Source organism: Gorilla gorilla, chromosome Y (genome assembly GCF_029281585.2).
Source record: "Gorilla gorilla gorilla isolate KB3781 chromosome Y, NHGRI_mGorGor1-v2.1_pri, whole genome shotgun sequence".
NCBI classification, from domain to species: domain Eukaryota; kingdom Metazoa; phylum Chordata; class Mammalia; order Primates; family Hominidae; genus Gorilla; species Gorilla gorilla.
In genome coordinates, this window is record NC_073248.2 from 29303843 (window position 1) to 29322768 (window position 18926).

The 18926-nt window shown below is 38.7% G+C and overlaps 1 protein-coding gene across 7 annotated transcripts in view; it reads left to right on the forward strand.

The window, feature by feature from the left end:
* Window positions 1–18926, forward strand: part of NLGN4Y (neuroligin 4 Y-linked) — a 323530-nt gene that overhangs the window by 21280 nt on the left and 283324 nt on the right. Inside the window, exon 2 of one of the 7 annotated variants that reach the window (XM_063703361.1) lies at window positions 16778–16857. The exons of the other annotated variants lie outside the window; for them this stretch is intronic. The gene's annotated coding sequence lies outside the window, so the exon portion shown is untranslated. The remainder of the gene's footprint in view (window positions 1–16777; window positions 16858–18926) is intronic. 7 annotated transcript variants of the gene reach the window in all.

Below are 18926 nucleotides of genomic sequence, written 5' to 3' on the forward strand. Positions count from 1 at the left end.
ATGCACACACACACGTGCATGCATACACACGTGTACGCACACACAAATAATCAACTGCAATTTTTTCCTCTTTACCAACCCACAGTTAGCTAAAATTATCATTAGGGTATTTCTAGGTTATATGTGCACACACAACCTACTTAAGTTCTGAGCTCAACATTCTGTTTTATTCTTTCCTGTTCAGAAGCCAGTATCCATAGCTCTGGGTCTCATTATTTGCTTTTTGTCATCCAGTTGTGCTCTACTGATTTAAAAGTTATCTTTACATTTTCAGTTTCCCAGTCAATTCAAGCCAAAGCATATTTATTGGGCATCTACCATGTGCTATGGACTGTGAGGGACTGAGAGATTAATAACGACAACCATAAAAACTCATTGACGTGCTGGGCATTATTTCTCTCCCCATGGCCACCAAATGCTTGGCCCATAATTCAAAACACTACAGCAACTTGAAGGCAGCAGATTGTTTCTCATTTCAGGGATCCACAGGTATATGGCTTCTCAAACAAAGGGCTGGTAATTCCAGGCTGCATGCAGCTATTCTTCCTTTAAAGACTGAGAAACCATGCATACAACATCTTTTCTTCCTTCTTCGTTTATACATTTGATAACTATATACTGACATCTTACTTTGAGAAAGTCGTCATACCAGATACCGTCAGTCATAGAAACAGAGATAAGATTCAACCACTGATCCCAAGGAAGGCAGACTCTTAGTAAGGAAGTCAAAACAATAAATGAAAATGCCCATACTACAAGGCATGCACATCATACATTCCATAAGTGGGTAAAAACATGCCTTGGCAGCACAGAATCTTGCTTTCCATTTGTGTCATTGAGGACAGTGCATTAGTTATCTATTGCTGCATAAAAAATTCCTCTAAACTTTAGGTTAAAACTGCAAACATTTTTTTTTCCTGGTGCAATTTTCTTTTTTTTTTTTTTATTATACTTTAAGTTTTAGGGTACATGTGCACATTGTGCAGGTTAGTTACATATGTATACATGTGCCATGCTGGTGCACTGCACCCACTAACTCGTCATCTAGCATTAGGTATATCTCCCGATGCTATCCCTCCCCCTTCCCCCCACGCCACAACAGTCCCCAGAGTGTGATATTCCCCTTCCTGTGTCCATGTGATCTCATTCTTCAATTCCCACCTATGAGTGAGAATATGCGGTGTTTGGTTTGTTGTTCTTGCGATAGTTTACTGAGAATGATGATATCCAATTTCATCCATGTCCCTACAAAGGACATGAACTCATCCTTTTTTATGGCTGCATAGTATTCCATGGTGTATATGGGCCACATTTTCTTAATCCAGTCTATCATTGTTGGACATTTGGGTTGGTTCCAAGTCTTTGCTATTGTGAATAATGCCGCAATAAACATACATGTGCATGTGTCTTTATAGCAGCATGATTTATCGTCCTTTGGGTATATACCCAGTAATGGGATGGCTGGGTCAAATGGTATTTCCAGTTCTAGATCCCTGAGGAATTGCCATACTGACTTCCACAATGGTTGAACTAGTTTACAGTCCCACCAACAGTGTAAAAGTGTTCCTATTTCTCCACATTCTCTCCAGCACCTGTTGTTTCCTAACTTTTTAATGATTGCCATTCTAACTGGTGTGAGATGGTATCTCATTGTGGTTTTGAGTTGCATTTCTCTGATGGCCAGTGATGATGAGCATTTTTTCATGTGTTTTTTGGCTGCATAAATGTCTTCTTTTGAGAAGTGTCTGTTCATGTCCTTCGCCCACTTTTTCATGGGGTTGTTTGTTTTTTTCTTGTCAATTTGTTTGAGTTCACTGTAGATTCTGGATATTAGCCCTTTGTCAGATGAGTAGGTTGCAAAAATTTTCTCCCATTTTGCAGGTTGCCTGTTCACTCTGATGGTAGTTTCTTTTGCTGTGCAGAAGCTCTTTAGTTTAATTAGATCCCATTTGTCAATTTTGTCTTTTCTTGACATTGATTTTGGTGTTTTAGACATGAAGTCCTTGCCCATGCCTATGTCCTGAATGGTAATGCCTAGGTTTTCTTCTAGGGTTTTTATGGTTTTAGGTCTAATGTTTAAGTCTTTAATCCATCTTGAATTGATTTTTGTATAAGGTGTAAGGAAGGGATCCAGTTTCAGCTTTCTACATATGGCTAGCCAGTTTTCCCAGCACCATTTATTAAATAGGGAATCCTTTCCCCATTGCTTGTTTTTCTCAAGTTTGTCAAAGATCAGATAGTTGTAGATATGTGGCATTATTTCTGATGGCTCTGTTCTGTTCCATTGATCTATATCTCTGTTTTGGTACCAGTACCATGCTGTTTTGGTTACTGTAGCCTTGTAGTATAGTTTGAAGTCAGGTAGTGTGATGCCTCCAGCTTTGTTCTTTTGGCTTAGGATTGACTTGGCGATGTGGGCTCTTTTTTGGTTCCATATGAACTTTAAAGTAGTTTTTTTCCAATTCTGTGAAGAAAGTCATTGTTAGCTTGATGGGGATGGCATTGAATCTGTAAATTATCTTGGGCAGTATGGCCATTCTCACGATATTGTTTCTTCCTACCCATGAGCATGGAATGTTCTTCCATTTGTTTGTAACCTCTTTTATTTCCTTGAGCAGTGGTTTGTAGTCCTCCTTGAAGAGGTCCTTCACATCCTTTGTAAGTTGGATTCCTAGGTATTTTATTCTCTTTGAAGCAATTATGAATGGGAGTTCACTCATGATTTGGATCTCTGTTTGTCTGTTGTTGGTGTATAAGAATGCGTGTGATTTTGGTACATTGATTTTGTATCCTGAGACTTTGCTGAAGTTGCTTATCAGCTTAAGGAGATTTTGGGCTGAGACAATGGCGTTTTCTAGATATACAATCATGTCATCTGCAAACAGGGACAATTTGACTTCCTCTTTTCCTAATTGAATACACTTTATTTCCTCCTCCTGCCTAATTGCCCTGGCCAGGACTTCCAACACTATGTTGAATAGGAGTGGTGAGAGAGGGCATCCCTGTCTTGTGCCAGTTTTCAGAGGGAATGCTTCCAGTTTTTGCCCATTCAGTATGATATTGGCTGTGGGTTTGTCATAGATAGCTCTTATTATTTTGAGATACGTCGCATCAATACCTAATTTATTGAGAGTTTTCAGTATGAAGTGTTGTTGAATTTTGTCAAAGGCTTTTTCTGCATCTATTGAGATAATCATGTGTTTTTTGTCTTTGGCTCTAAAACTGCAAACATTTATTATCTCATACATTTCTGTACTTCAGGGATTCAGGAGCAATGTAGCTGGCCAGTTCTAGCTCAGGATCTCTCATCATGTTGTAATGAAATTGTAGACACGGCTTGCAGTTTTATGATGGTGTGAGAGAATCTCACTTATGTGTGCTGGGCAGGAGGCTTCAGTTCTTGGCCACATTGGCTTCTCCCTAGGGCTATACATGAGACCTTAACAGCTGGCTTTTCTGAAAGTGAGGAGAGAAAGAAGGAGGCTAAAAGGGAGTCTAATATGAAAGCCACACACTCTTAGACCTTGATCTTGGAGGTGTCACCTTGTCGCTTTTGCACTAGATTTGGAGGTGAAACCTTGTAACCCCAGAAGGTGTTAATTGTAGGTGTCAATTGGCCATCTTGGAAGATAGACTATCACAGAAGCTCTTCCAAAGGAGGTAGCTTAGGAGGTGCATAGAATTTTGTCATAAGGACAAAGGAGAAACTGTGAACAAACACATAGGTACAGCGAATGTTGAGGATGGGCTGTGTTGTGTTCAGTGTTATCTTAAGGGTTGAGCCTCTGTGATGAAATTGAAATCAGATCATTTCAGGTTGTGCAACTTGCTGGTAAGCCATGGATGTTATTCTGTAGGCAATGGGGGGAATCATAGCAGGACTTTGCAGAATTATTAAAGAATATCAGTTTCATGATAGTAGCGGTTGGGATAGAATACAGAAGATTAGTAGTGCAAGTTGAGATCTACTGATAGATTCAACTGGGTTAGAGATTGAGGAAATGGGGAAGGAATGAGGCTCTGCAGAGGCATTGGAAGGATGATACTGATAGAAATTTGCAAACCGTTAGAGTCCAAGACAAGAAATAACCATCCAAAGTTGCAGTTATAGGTAAAACTGTCCAATTAAGAAAACAGAAAGAGTTCAGAGGTGGGTGAAGGTCAAGATTATAAGATGCTTTGGAGATCCTTGGGACTGACAGATATGTTATTTATTATTTTCTTGGTGATTATAAGGTAATTAGTAGAAATTTAGAGATTATTGTTTTTCCATATTTTCTTGTTTGGATGCATTTTTTTTAACCTGAAATTGGCATTTCTTTTTTTACCTGAAACATATCCATTATCAAGACATTTTCAATCAGGCACGGTGGCCGAAGTAGGAGGATGACTTGAGTTCAGGAGTTGGAGACCAGCCTGGGCAACATGGCAAAATGCATCTCTACAAAAAATATAAAAATTAGCCAGGCATGACAGTGTACACCTGTAGTCCCAGCTATGTGGTAGGCTGAGATTGGAGGATCAGTTGAGCCTGGAATGCAGAGGCTGCAGTGATCCCAGATCACGCTATTACACTCCAGCTTGGATGACAGAGCAAGACCCTGTGTCAAAACAGAACAAAACAAACAAAAAACAAAACAAAACACAAAACACAAAAACAAGAACAATAAAACCTTCTTAACCATTCTAACCTAATTATAATTCTAAGACCTATCTGTGTCCTGACCTCAAGAGCAGGTACAATTATTGAAAAACATTTCTTTAATTATTCCCAGTTCTCTTACACCTTTTTTTTTCTCACAATAGGCAGCATCCCCTAAGTTGTCCAGCTCACCACCAGAAGGGCTGATACCTCAGGAAACACATACCCTGCTAGGAGATTCTCCATAGGCCCTGACTTGTTTATTGCCCTGCTTTAGGTAGCTTTCTCCTTCCTCACATTCTATTCTCCTAATTTTCTTCCACTGCCTAATAATTGAACTGACTTTTCTGACTGTCTGTTCCTCCTGCCTTTGCAGTTATTGTAACTCCATAAATGCCACCCTTGAGTCATTTCTCTTCCTTCCTTCCTACTGTCTCTCTTACTGGCCTATGTAGCCTTGCATCTACTCATGGTTTGAAGATAATTTCCTTTGGAGAGAACCCAGGGGCCTATACGTTCTGCCCTCACTTCCCCTCCAAGTTTCTTCCTGCCCTTATAGCTCCCCTTTGAACAACATTGCCTATATGTTCTGCCCAAAACTCAATTCAATGTTCCCAAAATTGTCTCATCATCTTGCCAAGCTTACCCAGCTCCCTGCTCATAGCATCTCCTCTCAGTCCCTTATCTTGGGTTTGAATCCCCTCTCTTTCCCATCCCCAATGTAAATCACTTTCAGAAATAACAGGTACTTCCATTTCTTCTTCTGTGATACATCTCCAATTTCCTTGGTCATATGCTCCCTTTTTCTGTTACTATTTTAATCATATCCTGTCTATGACTTGTACACTCTCTAATCTATTTTTAAAGCTATTCTTTCTTCATCTTCCTATATAATTGATTGTGTAAGACTCTCTCGTTCAAAATTCATCAACAAGTGTCCACTGTGCTACACGACCTGCCCCATCTCCATCGTCACAACGACAGTCATCATTTCTTTCCTCTGGATGTTGTACTTCGTCTTCCATCCAACCTGAGCTTACCTAGGAATCACTGCATTTCACCCTTGGTTTCTTGCTTTTTCTCATTCTTTTCAGGCTCTCTTCAACTTGGAGTACTGCTACTATTCCATCTCCACACAACTTATTCATTACTGAGGGCTAAAATGCTGTTTCTTGCACTTCTCTCCCAGTTTCCTCATTCTGCAGAACTAATTTACTGATTCCTCTCTCATCAGGGACAGTTCCTTTCCAAAATCCTACAACGTGGGTCCATGAAATCAGCTAGAGAAAAAGAGGGACAGGATGGAGCGCTAGGATTATCATGGGCACCAACATACTGGCCTCTGGGGGTAGGAAGACTAATACTCCCCAGGAAGGAAGGAAAAGAGTCTTGGTGAGGACTGTTTTATCTCAGTATTTCCCAGAAGCTCCAACAGTGGAAACTTCCCTGGGACCTTCACCCCATCTGCTCCTAATGAGCTTCCTGCCTGTGGGGCTCCACTCAGAACGTTACATCCGGTGATGCATAGGACACCATTTGCAGAAATGTGTGCATGCGTCCTGGCATGTGCGTGCTTCCTGGTGTGTGCGTGCTTCCTGGTATGTGAGTGCATGTGCGCATGTGGCATTTAATGAGCATGCATGCATTGATGTGAGAATGTATTTTCTTCCTTTCCACGATGAACTGCCACAGAATGGTTAAAGTTTTTCAGGGCTGAAAAGGTTGTTTTAGCTTGAATATGCACAAATATGTTTTTATTGCAGCAACTATTTAAAATAGCTCTGAAAGCCATTATTTTCCCTATTCCTTCTTCCCCCCAAAATTTGACTCTTTATTCAATTTTCCATTCTGTGTCTTTTAATTGGGGCATTTAGCCCGTTTACATTTAAGGTTAATATTGTTATATGTGATTTGATCCTGTCATTATTATGTTAGCTGGTTATTTTGCACATTAGTTGATGCAGTTTCTTCATAGCGTCCGTGGTCTTTACCATTTGATATGTTTTGGCAGTGGCTGGTACCGGTTGTTCCTTCCATATTTAGTCCTTCCTTCAGCAGCTCCTGTAAGGCAGGCCTGGTGTTGACAAAATCCCTCAGCCTTTGCTTGTCCATAAAGGATTTTATTTCTCCTTTGCATATGAAGCTTAGCTTTTCTGGATATGAAATTCTGGGTTGAAAATTATTTTCTCTAAAAATGTTGAATATTGGCCTCCACTCTCTTTATGATTGTAGGGTTTCTGCAGAGAGATCCACTGTTAGTCTGATGGGCTTCTCTTTATGGGTAACCTGAGCTTTCTCTCTGGCTGCCCTTAACATTTTTCCTTCATTTCAACCTTTGTGAATGGCAATTATGTATCTTGGGGTTGCTTTTCTCGAGGAGTATCTTTGTGGTGTTCTTTATATTTCCTGAATGTGAATGTTGACCTGTTTTGCTAGGTTGGGGGAGTTCTCCTGGATAATATCCTGAACAGTGTTTTTCAACTTGGTTCCATTCTCCCTATAACTTTCAGTTATACCAGTCAAACATAGATTTGCTCTTTTTACATAGTCCTGTCTCACGTGCAGAAATACACATACACTCAAAATAAAGGGATGGAGGACTATTTAGCAAGCAAATGGAAAGAAAAGAAAGGAGGGCTTTCAATCCTAGTCTCTGATAAAACAGACTTTAACCAACAAAGATCAAAGAAGACAAAGAAGGACATTACATAATGGTAAAGGGATCAATGCAACAAGAATAGCTAACTGTCTTAAATATATATGCACCCAACACAGGAGCATCTAGATTCATAAAGCAAGTTCTTACACCTACAAAGAGACCTAGACTCTCACACAATAATAGTGGGAGATTTTAACATCCCACTGTCAATATTAGACATATCAATGAGACAGAAAACAAGGATATCAGGACTTGAACTCAACTCTGGATGAAGTGGACATAATAGACCTCTACAGAACTTTCCACCCTAAATCAACAAAATATACATTCTTCTCAGCACCACATCACACTTATTCTAAAATGAACCATATAATTGGAAGTAAAAAACTCCTCAGAAAATTCAAAAGAATGTAAATCAGAACAGTCTGTCAGACCCAAGTGTGATCAAATTAGACTCAAGATTAAGAAACTTACTCAAAACTGCACAACTACATGGAAACTGAACAACCTGCTCCTGATTGACTACTGGGTAAATAATGAAATGAAGTCGGAAATAAAGATGTTCTTTGAAATCACTGAGAACAACCACACAACATATTAGATCTCTGGGACCCAGCCAAAGCAGTGTTTAGGTGGAAATTTATAACACTAAATGCCCACAGGAGAAAGTGGGAGAAGATCTAAGATCGACACACTAACATCACAGTTGAAAGAACTGGCAAAACAAGAGCAAACAAATTGCAAAGCTAGCAGTAAACAAGAAACAACTAAGATTGTAGCAGAGCAGAAGGAAAGAGATACAGAAAAACCCTTCAAAAAATCAGTGAATCCAGGAGCTGGTTTTCTGAAAAGATTAATAAAATAGGTGGACCACTAGCAAGACTACTAAAGAAGAAATTCAGAAGAATAAAATAGACACAATAAAAAATGATACACGGCACATCACCACTGATCCCACAGAAACACAGGTACCTTCAGAGAATACTATAAACACCTCTATGGAAATAAACAAGGAAATCTAGAAGAAATGGATAAATTCCTGGACACATACATCTTCCCAGGACTGAACGAGGAAGAAGTCAAATCTCTGGATAGACCAATAACAAGTTCTGAAATTGATGCTGTAATTAATAGCCTATCAACTAAAAAAAGCACAGGACCAGAAGGATTCACAGCTGAATTCCACCAGAGGTACAAAGAATAGCTGGTACCATTCCTTTTGAAACTATTCACAACAACAGAAAAAGAGGGAACCCTCCCTAACTCATTTTATGAGGCTGGCATCATCCTGATGCCGCAACCTGACAGAGACACAACAGAAAAATAAAATTTCAGGCAAATATCCCTGATGAACATTGGTGTGAAATTTTTCAATAAAATACTGGCAAAGAGAATCCAGCAGCACATCAAAAAGTTTATATACCACGGTTGAGTTGACTTCATCAATGGGATGGAAGTCTGAATCAATATATGAAAATCAATAAATGCTGTCCATCACATAAACAGAACCAATGACAAAACACACATGATTATCTCAATGCAGAAAAGGCCTCTGAAAAAATTCAACACTCCTTCAAGCTAAAAATCCTCAATAAACTAGGTATTAATGGAACATATCTCTAATAAGAGCTATTTATGACAAAGCCATAGTCAATATCATACTGAGTGGGCAAAAGCTGGAAGCATTCCCTTTGAAAACTGGCACAAGACAAGGATGCCCTCTGTCACCACCCCTGTTCAACGTAGTATTGGAAGTTCTGGCCAGGGCAATCAGGGAAGAGAAAGAAACAGAGTACATTGAAGTAGGAAGAGAGGAAGTCAAATTGTCTCTGTTTGCAGACGACATGAATGTATATTTAGTAAGCTCCATTGTCTCAGCCCCAAAACTCCCTTAAGTTGATAAGCAACTTTAGCAAAGTCTCAAGATTCAAAATCAAGCTAGAAAAATCACATGCATTCCTATACCTGAGTAATAGACAAACAGAAAGCCATACCATGAGTGAACTTCCATTCACAATTGCTACAAAGAGAATAAAATGTCTAGGAATAAAACTTAAAAGGGATGTGAAGGACCTCTCCAAGGAGAGCTACAAACCATTGTTCAAGGAAATAAAAGAGGACACAAACAAATGGAAAAACATTCCATGCTCATGGATTTGAAGAATCAATATTGTGAAAATGACAATAATGCCCCAAGTAATTTATAGAATCAATGCTATCCCCATCAAGCTACTATGACTTTCTTCACAGAATTAGAAAAAACTACCTTAAATTTCATATGGAACCAAAAAAAGAGCTTGTATAGCCAAGACCATCCTAAGCAAAAAGAACAAAGTTGGAGGCATCACGCTGCCTGACTTCAAACTATGCTACAAGGCCCCAGTAACCAAAGCATGATACTGGTACCAAAACAGTGTGTGTGTGTGTGTGTGTGTGTGTGTGTGTGTGTGTGTGTATAAAAAAATATAAATTTTCAATATGTAAATATATAAATACATAAATATATTATATTATATTAATGTGTAAATATATATTCATACATAAAATATATAAATATATAAATTTGTAGATATATATATTCTGACATTTAGGTTTCCTTCTTCTTAGGAATTCCACCAAAATTACACGAGTAACACTATTCTAAATTTTTACGTACTATCATTAAAAAATAATGACTTACTCAAAGCTCTGACACTCATTATAGCAGGTTGATATGGTAGAAAATTCTAGCCCTATGCAACTGGAGTGATCTTGATGCTAAGACAATATGACCCAAAACCTTGTCCTTTCCTTTTGGCTATATGAATATTTTCTAACTTTTGTGAACAAAATATGTCTCATTTTCCTCATGATGGTGTTTCAAAATGAATTGATGGGTGTTTTTCAGTTATTAGTGGATAGGAGCTCTCTTAGCTCAGCCCTTCAAAAACTTGTGTTTGATGTTGTAATTTTGTAAATTATCTCAATGTATGCCTATATGCATACACACATAATCCCCTACCTAAAAGATCAACCTTTGCTTAGAATTTCTTCCTTTTTATTATTTTCTTTCTTTCTTTCTTTCTTTCTTTTTTTTTTTTTTTTTTTTGAGACAGGGTGTTGTTCTGTTGCTCAGGTTGGAGTGTAGGAGTACAATCATAGCTCACTGCAGCTTTTCAGCTCCTGGGCTCAGGCGATCTTCCCACCTCACACTTCAGCCTCCCCTGAGACCACAGGCATGTACCACCACACCCAGTTGATTTAAAATCTATTTTTTTTTGTATAGATGCAGTTCCTATGTTATTCAGGCTGGTCTTGAACTTCTAGCCTCTAGTAGTCCTCCTGCTTCAACCTCCTCAGAGTACAGGCGTGAGCCATCATTCCTGGCCCCTTACTATTTCTGTATTTTACTTTTAGTATAAGTCTGTGAAAGAAGTATATTTCTCATAGTTTGTAGAACTGCACACATGATGATGTTGAAGGATCTGCACGATGGTTATGATGGTTGATGTCATTGCACTACAGTGCTTTTTTTAAAAAATGAAAATATTCATTTCTCACTAGAATAGTCATACAGGCATTTATTTGTTGCTTTAGAATTTGGAAACTTCTTTTTATATTCATAGTTGTATTTCATTCTGTCAGCAAATTAGGCAGATTCATCCTCTCCCACTTTCCAGTGGTAGAAACAGGTGTCCTGAGGCAGTGAAGTAGTTGTTGGAAAATCACTGTGGTTTGCTTTCCAGGGGTTTTCTTGTCCTCTGAGTGCAAAAGTATCATAATACATGGCACATTCCCACAGGAAGTTTAGAGTGTGAAAAGTCAATGTATTAATATACATATGGGATCCACTTCCACTCAAAGCAAAACACATTGAGTCAAGTATCAGAGCTCAGTGGGTGTACATGATGACATTTAATTTTCCTAAATTACTTCATATAATCAATATACACTAAGCCTTTGTTATGATGCTACACATCATTTTTGGAGTCACAAGCTTTCAACCTTCGTCTAACTAAAAGATGGATATCTTCATTTTATATTAGGTGGTCTGGAAGCCATAGTAGTGTTAGAGAGCACATAGGGAATGCTTTTGTCCATTCGGATTGCTGTAAGGAAATACAATAGACTGTGTGGCTTATAAATAACAGACATTTATTGCTGAGTTCTGGAGGCTGGGAGTCCAAGATCAAGGTGTGTCAGATTCAGTGTCTGGTGAGGACACACATCTTTGTTTGTAGATAGTGCCTTTTCCTTGTATCCTCATGTGGTGGAAGGGATAAGGGAGTTCTCTGAGTTCCCTTTTATAAGGGCACCAATCCCATTCATAAGGCTCCAACCTCATGACCTCATCACCTCCCAAGGGCCTCACCTCCTGATACCATCATCTTGGGGGTCATGATTTCAACATAGGAATTTGGAGTGCCACAACCATTCAGATCATAGCAGAGAGAGTGAGATGAGACTTGCCGAACTCCATAAAGCCATATGAATATTTTCAGTTCCAGTCCTATTTCCATTTTTTAATGTTGAGTTATGAACTTGATTGATGCCTCTTGGTATTTTTCAAAATGTTCTAGAGCTCTCATGATCAATATTAAACCTTTCCCATTCAAAGGACATGATTATTTTGTGTGAGTAATGTGTAGCTATTTGACAAAGGAGTACAACTATAAATAAATCTTGACTATCTTGATGTAGGAAATAAATATACCTGTCAAGATACACTATAATGCTTTTGTAGTCAAAACAATGATGGGGCTCGCATTGTGACTCATGCTTGCAATCCCAGCACTTTGGGAGGCCGAGGGAGGTGGATGACTTGAGGTCAGGAGTTCGAGACTAGCCTGTCCTACATGGTTAAACCGCATCTCTACTAAAAATACAAAAATCAGCCAGGCATGGTGGTGAATGCCTGTAATCCCAGATACTCTGGAGGCTGAGGAAGGAGAATCACTTCGCCCCAGGATGGAGGGGTTGCAGTGAGCCAAGATGGTGTCACTGCACTCTAGCTAGGCACCAGAGCGAGACTCCATCTCAAAAACAAAACAAACAAAAAATGGTGGCTAGAATAGGATATTATTTAAATGAAAACTGTAAGGGGAGTTATATGCTCTCAAATGTCATTATGCACAGTCTAATATGTCCCTTTCACTCTGCCACTCTACGTGCTAATTTGCTTCCTTAATTCAGACTTACCTATTAGGTTGTTACTTATAATATAGGTTGACAATTATGCAGCTTTTCTTCTTTACCAAGACCTGTTCCAGGTGCTTTTTATATTAACTCATTGGTGACAACCACTCTACCCCATAGTAACCATTAGTATTAGTTTCTTATCTGTGCTGTGGTAACAAGTTACTACAGACCTAGTGGCTTCATACAGTTCTAGCACCCAGAAGTCCAAAATGAGACTTGGGAGGCTAAAATCAAGCTATCATCAGGACTTCATTATTTTTGGAAGCTCTATGAGAGGATACATTTCCCTACCTTTTCAAGATTCTAGAAACTTCCTACTTTCCTTGGCTTATAGGCTCCTTTCTCCACCTTCAATGCCAGTAGACTGAGTCCTTGTTCTGTCATCTTTTTGTTTGTCCCTCTTTTTCCCTTTTCTGTGGGCCCAGTGGATAACCTGGAATGATCTCCCAATTTCAAGGTCTGCTGACTGGGAACCTTAATTCCACCTGCCTCTTTCATTCAAATCCCTTTTCCATGTAAGGCCACACAACCACGCATATTAACACATGGGCATCTCAGGGGGACCATTATTATGCAGACCACACAGTTGTTATCTTCATTTTATAGCCAAGAAAGACAAACAGTTAGAGTTAAATCACTTACTCAGATTGTTGGGCTGCTAAATGGTAGAGCTAGTTAAAATTAGGAGCATACACAGGGAAGCTAGGCAGTGTTGTGATCAAGGCCCTTGGCCCCCTAAAGTTTGAATGAAAAATCATGGAGATAATCAGTGACTACTGCTGTCCACTCAACCGGGTTGCACAGAGGGAGAGAGAGACCAGGAGCCTGGCTGGCTGATGATAATGTCTTACCCTATTGCTAGCAGTGTTGGTTCCTGGGTTCTCTGCACTGTGGCTTTCAAAAGAGCAGAGCAGCTTTGGTGACCCCACTTGTTGTGTCATAACTGTAGAGGCCAAGGCTTTTTACCCCCTAAAGTTTTACTGAAAAATTACTGACTAGGCAGACCAATTTACAGGTGAAATGACATACAAACATGCTTAATGCAGATACAAAGGAGCCTTCAGAATAAAGACGCAACCTCCCTGTGAGATCCTGAAGCTTGTATACCAACATGAGGTTACAGAAAGAGTGGGTGCTTGGATCCCAGTAATACAGATGATGGGAGGGGGAGAAGAGGAATTATGTCGAGGAGATTACTAGAACAGAGATTAACTTGTAAATAACTCTTTTTGAAAATTAAATAATCCTTGAGGACAACCTTGGAAAACTGTCTGTTGAGGTGTGGTCTCATCTTGTTTTTTTTCTGCAGTCGATAAGGATATAACAGGAAGGGGTTAAAAACAATTATTATCCTTGTGGGAGTCTGTGTCTTAGGCACGTAAAGAAACTTCAGCTTCTTTGGGAGAGGCAGTGGGAGAGGGGGAGGTTGGACTTCTTCAACTCAGCCTGTCAAAATGCCATATTTTGGGAAATTGGTTTCTGAGCTTCAGCAGGACTCATACAGTGTTGTGGGATTTGGGGCTGAGCCATGGTGGGACAGATTTTCCCCTGAGATCCTTGTGCATCCAAATCAGTAGGTGCCTGTTCACCTTCAACATGAAAAAACTGACACAAAGCAATGAGTAGGAAATTGGGGGGTAAATGTAATGAAACAAATGTGTGTTAAACAACATTTCTCCATAATATTAAACTAATGCAAAGAATTTAGAGTCAGGAATTTTTCTGGAAAGTGTAGGCTCCAACTTCCTCAGAGTATGAATTTGTAGGATGCTCTTCCCCATTCACTACTCCACCCAACATTTCTGACAGTTATCAGAAAGAGACCTGGTATAATTAATCAAACTCAAGACATTTAGGTCATTGTTTGCTTGAGATTCATCAGGAGGTCTTCTAACCACGCTGCAAACGCTTTAACTCATCAGGGCTTCACAGATGAATTTACTGATTCCACAAACTTGTAAATTGTATTTCCAGAGCCAATGTGAACTCTCTCAGTTATGGTTTTTGTCTTGAAGACTGTGACTTTCATTTAAAATGTTGTTTCAATGATGCATTTTCTGAACTCAATGAAATTATGAAGGGACAGATTTTAAAGTCCATAACCATTTTGTTTTATTAAAGCTGCCAAATATTTTTAAAATGGTATGAAGAGGCACAAGAAAATGTAAACCCTAGTTACCACTGAGAGGTCCCATTGTTTAGTCATTTCAGCACCGCTGCATAGACTTCTGTAATATGAGAAAGAGACTTAATATCCTAGTCATGAGGAGCACAGGGTTTACGGAAAAATACATACACAGATATATCTATATGTTGATATACACACACACATATACATGCAAACACACTCACACATACACAATCAGTGACTTCTTATGATGGTTCAACTAATGATTTTCAACCTTATGATGGTGTGAAGGCAATACACATTGTAGATGTCCACAAAATATTTAAAAAGCTTTATTCTGAGCCAAATACCAGTGACCTAGGCCTGTGACACAGCCCCAAGAGATCCGGAGAACATGTGCCTAAGGGGGTTGAGCATGATTTTATACATTTTGAAGGGGAGAGAAGTTACAGGCAGACATTCATCAATTCAAGGTATACATTTGTTTCTTCCAGGAAGGTGGCACAACTTGAAGCAGAGGATTCCCGGTTATAGACAGATTCAGAGGTTTTCAAATTGGCTATTGGTTGAAGGAGTTAAGTTACCTAAAGACCTGGAATCAATAGAAAGGAGTGTCTGGGTTAAGAAAAGGTGTTGTGGAGACCAAGGTCTTATGCAGATAAAGTCTCATAGTTGGCCATCCTTAGAAGCAATAGATGGCAAAAGTTTCCCATTCAGACCCTTGAAAGATGCTAGATGCTAATCTAATCACATCAAGATGAGCAAAAGACCAGTCAAGGGAAGTAAACCTGAAAAACTTGTTCACACCACTTTATCCCTCCTTGGATTAGATAGTGTTTGCCTCATGGTTAGAAGATCTCCTGATGAATCTTGAGCAAACAATGCCCTAGATGTCTTGAGTTTGATTAATTGTCCCAGGTCTCTTTCTTCTGACAATTCAGGTAAAGAGTAGAATGCAGCTCTTCCTTATAAGAGGCAGCTTTGTGGGGCCATTTCAAAATATATGAAAGAAGTATATTTTGGGGTAAAATGCTTTGATTTCTTTTAGGGCCTGGTATGTATCATGTGATGCTACACCAGAGAGGTTGAAATTTGGTATCTTTTTGTTATCAAGAGTCTGTTTGGTTGGTCTTATGATCTCTGTTTTAATGTTAATTCTGGTCAGTTGTGCCTGAGTTCCAAAGAGAGAAGTGTATAGTGAGGCATGTCCAATCCCCATATCCCCTCATGGCCAGAAGAAGTTTTTCAGGATTAGTTTGGAATGCCCTTGGCAGAGAGGGTTTATATTCAGTTAACTGGAGACTTAGAATTTTAATTTTGGCTTACGGGATTCACTAGAGACTCTACGTCCAGTATCCATATAATCATTCTAATTTGCACTTTTGGTACAGGATTCAATAAATTACATGAGATGCTCAACACTTTATTATAAAATAGACTTTCTGTTAGATGCTTTTACCCAACTGTAGGCTAAAGTAAGTGTACTGTACATATTTGAAATAGACTAGGCTATTTTGCATGATATATTTGGTCTATGTGATAAATTTTTGTCTTATGATATTTTGAACATATCATGGGTTTTTCAGATGTAATCACCATTGCAGTTCCAGGAACATCTGTATGTATTTATATGTGTGTGTGTGTATATATGTGTGTGTTTGTCTGTGTGTGTTTGTGTGTGTGTGTGTGTGTTCTTCAACTCCTTGGACAGATCTCAACCTTTCAGAGGCTTTGTTTTCTTCTTTGTAAAATGGGAACAGTGGTATTTCTCTTATGGAATGTCATTGTGGAGTAATTTAGAAAAGCGTAGCGTTCAACCGGAAATCCTCATAGCATTTATTGCCTGGAAAATGATGTTGATTTCTAGGGGAGATAAGTACTTTGTTATTTATCACATTTCATAAAAGGAAGGAACCTACTTTTCTTGAATTCTAAAACACATATGTGCATTGGGAATGGGAATGAGAATACACTTAGCAAAATGATCCCTCTGAAGACGATGGCAATGTGTTTGCCAAGGGGATTAATTAGACGTATTTTGCAATACTGTTTATAGAATGGAAAACAAGAAATTGAGAGGAGGTAGTTGGAAGTGTGCACTTCTCTGCAGATAAGCCAACTGGCCTCAGTACTTTAGGTAAGGAATTCTAATTTGTCCTTTGGTTTACAGGACAATGCAGACTTACTGCTGTTTATATTCATCAAACACACATACCTGAGTAGCAGATCTCTACTCTCCCGTTAAATAAGGTAATTCTATGGAACATTTTTGAAAGCCTAGAAAAATGTAATACAGAGGTGATGTGAAAGAAAATTACATCTATTGTCCTGTTATCCCTTGCCTTTCTCTAGATATAAATGTTTTCCACATTTTTGGAACCTTTCTCTGCCTAAGCTTTCATTTTGGGGAAAACATAACGGTGTCTGATTTTCTGTGTGTTTAATTCTAAAATTGCAAAGTTAATCCCACACCATTGTGGAGATAAACTTTTGAGTTTCTGTTTGAAAATTTGGGGATATGGAAATTGTCAAATACTGCTGATATATATGTTTAAGAGACCCAAGGGCATGAAAACATCTGGATTTTTGAATATAGTGTCTGGTAATCACATAATACATCGTCCTACCTTGAGAGGTAACTGTTTATTAATCATAGTTTCTCTTCTATACTTTATTATTATACTTTAGGTTCTGGGTTACATGTGCAGAATGTGCACTTTGTAATAGGTGTACATGTGCCCTGGTGGTTTGCTGCACCCATCAGCCCATTACCTACATTAAGTATTTCTCCTAATGTTATCCCTCCCTTAGGCCCTACCCATTGACAGGCCCCAGTATATGATGTTCCCCTCCCTGTCTCCACGTATTCTCATTGTTCAGCTCCCACTTATGAGTAAGACCATGTGTTGTTTGGTTTTCTGTTCTTGTGATAGTTTGCTGAGAATGATGGTTTCCAGCTTCATCCATGTCCCTGCAAACTCATCTTTTTTTATGTATTCCATGGTGTATATGTGCCATATTTTCTTAATTCATTCTATCATTGATGGACATTTGGGTTGTTTCCAAGTATTTGCTATTGTGAATAGTGCCTCAATAAACATACGTATGTATGCATGTGTCTTTATTGTAGAATGATTTATAATCTTTGGATACATGCCCAGTAATGGGATTTCTGGGTCAAATGGTATTTCCAGTTCTAGATACTTGAGGAATCACCACACCCTCTTCCTCAATGGTTGAACTAATTTATACTTCCACCAACAGTGTAAAAGTGTTCTTATTTTTCCGTAATGTCTCTGGCATCTGTTGTTTCCTGACTTTTTAATGACTGCCATTCTAACTGGCCTGAGATGGTATCTTATTTTGGCTTTGATCTGCATTTCTCTAACGACCAGTGATGATGACTATTATTTCATATGTCTGTTGGCTACATAAATGTCATCCTTTGATAACTGTCTGTTCATATACTTTGCCCATTTTTTGATGGGGTTTCTTTTATTCCTGTCAATTTGTTTAAGTGCTTTGTATATTCTAGATATTAGCCCTTTGTCAGATGGATAGATTTCAAAAATTCTCTCCCATTCTCTAGGTTGGCTGTTCACTTTGATGATAGTTTCTTTTGCTGTGCAGAAGCTCTTTAGTTTATTTACATCCCATTTGTCAATTTGACTTTTGTTGCCATTGCTTGTGGGGTTTCTGACATGAAGTCTTTGCCCATGCCTATGTCCTGAATGGTATTGCCCAGGTTTTCTTTCAGGAATTTTATGGTCCTAGGTCTTATATTTAAATCTTTGATCCATTTTGATTTGATTTTTGTAAAAGATGTAAGAAAGGGGTCCAGTTTCAATTTTCTGCATAGCTAGCCAGTTTTCCCAACACCATTTATTAAATAGGGAGTCTTTTCCCCACCACTTGTGTGTGACAGCTTTGTCAAAGATCAGATGGTTGTACCTGAGGCCTCCATTCTTTTCCATTGGTCTATATATCTGTTTTGGTACCCATACCATGCTGATTTGTTTACTGTAGCATTGTAGTATAGTTTGAAGTCAGTTAGCATGATGCCTCTATCTTTGTTCTTCTTGCTCAGGATTGTCTGGACAATCTGGGCCCTTTTTTGGTTCCATATGAAGTTTAAAGTACCTTTTTCCAAGTCTGTGAAAAAGACAGTGGTAGCTTGATGGGGATAGCATTTAATTTGGAAATTACTTTGGGCAGTTAAACCATTTTCAATATATTGATTCTTCCTATCCTTTAGCGTGGAATGCTTTTCCATTTGTTTCTGTCCTCTCTTATTTCCTTGAACAGTGGTTTATAGTTAT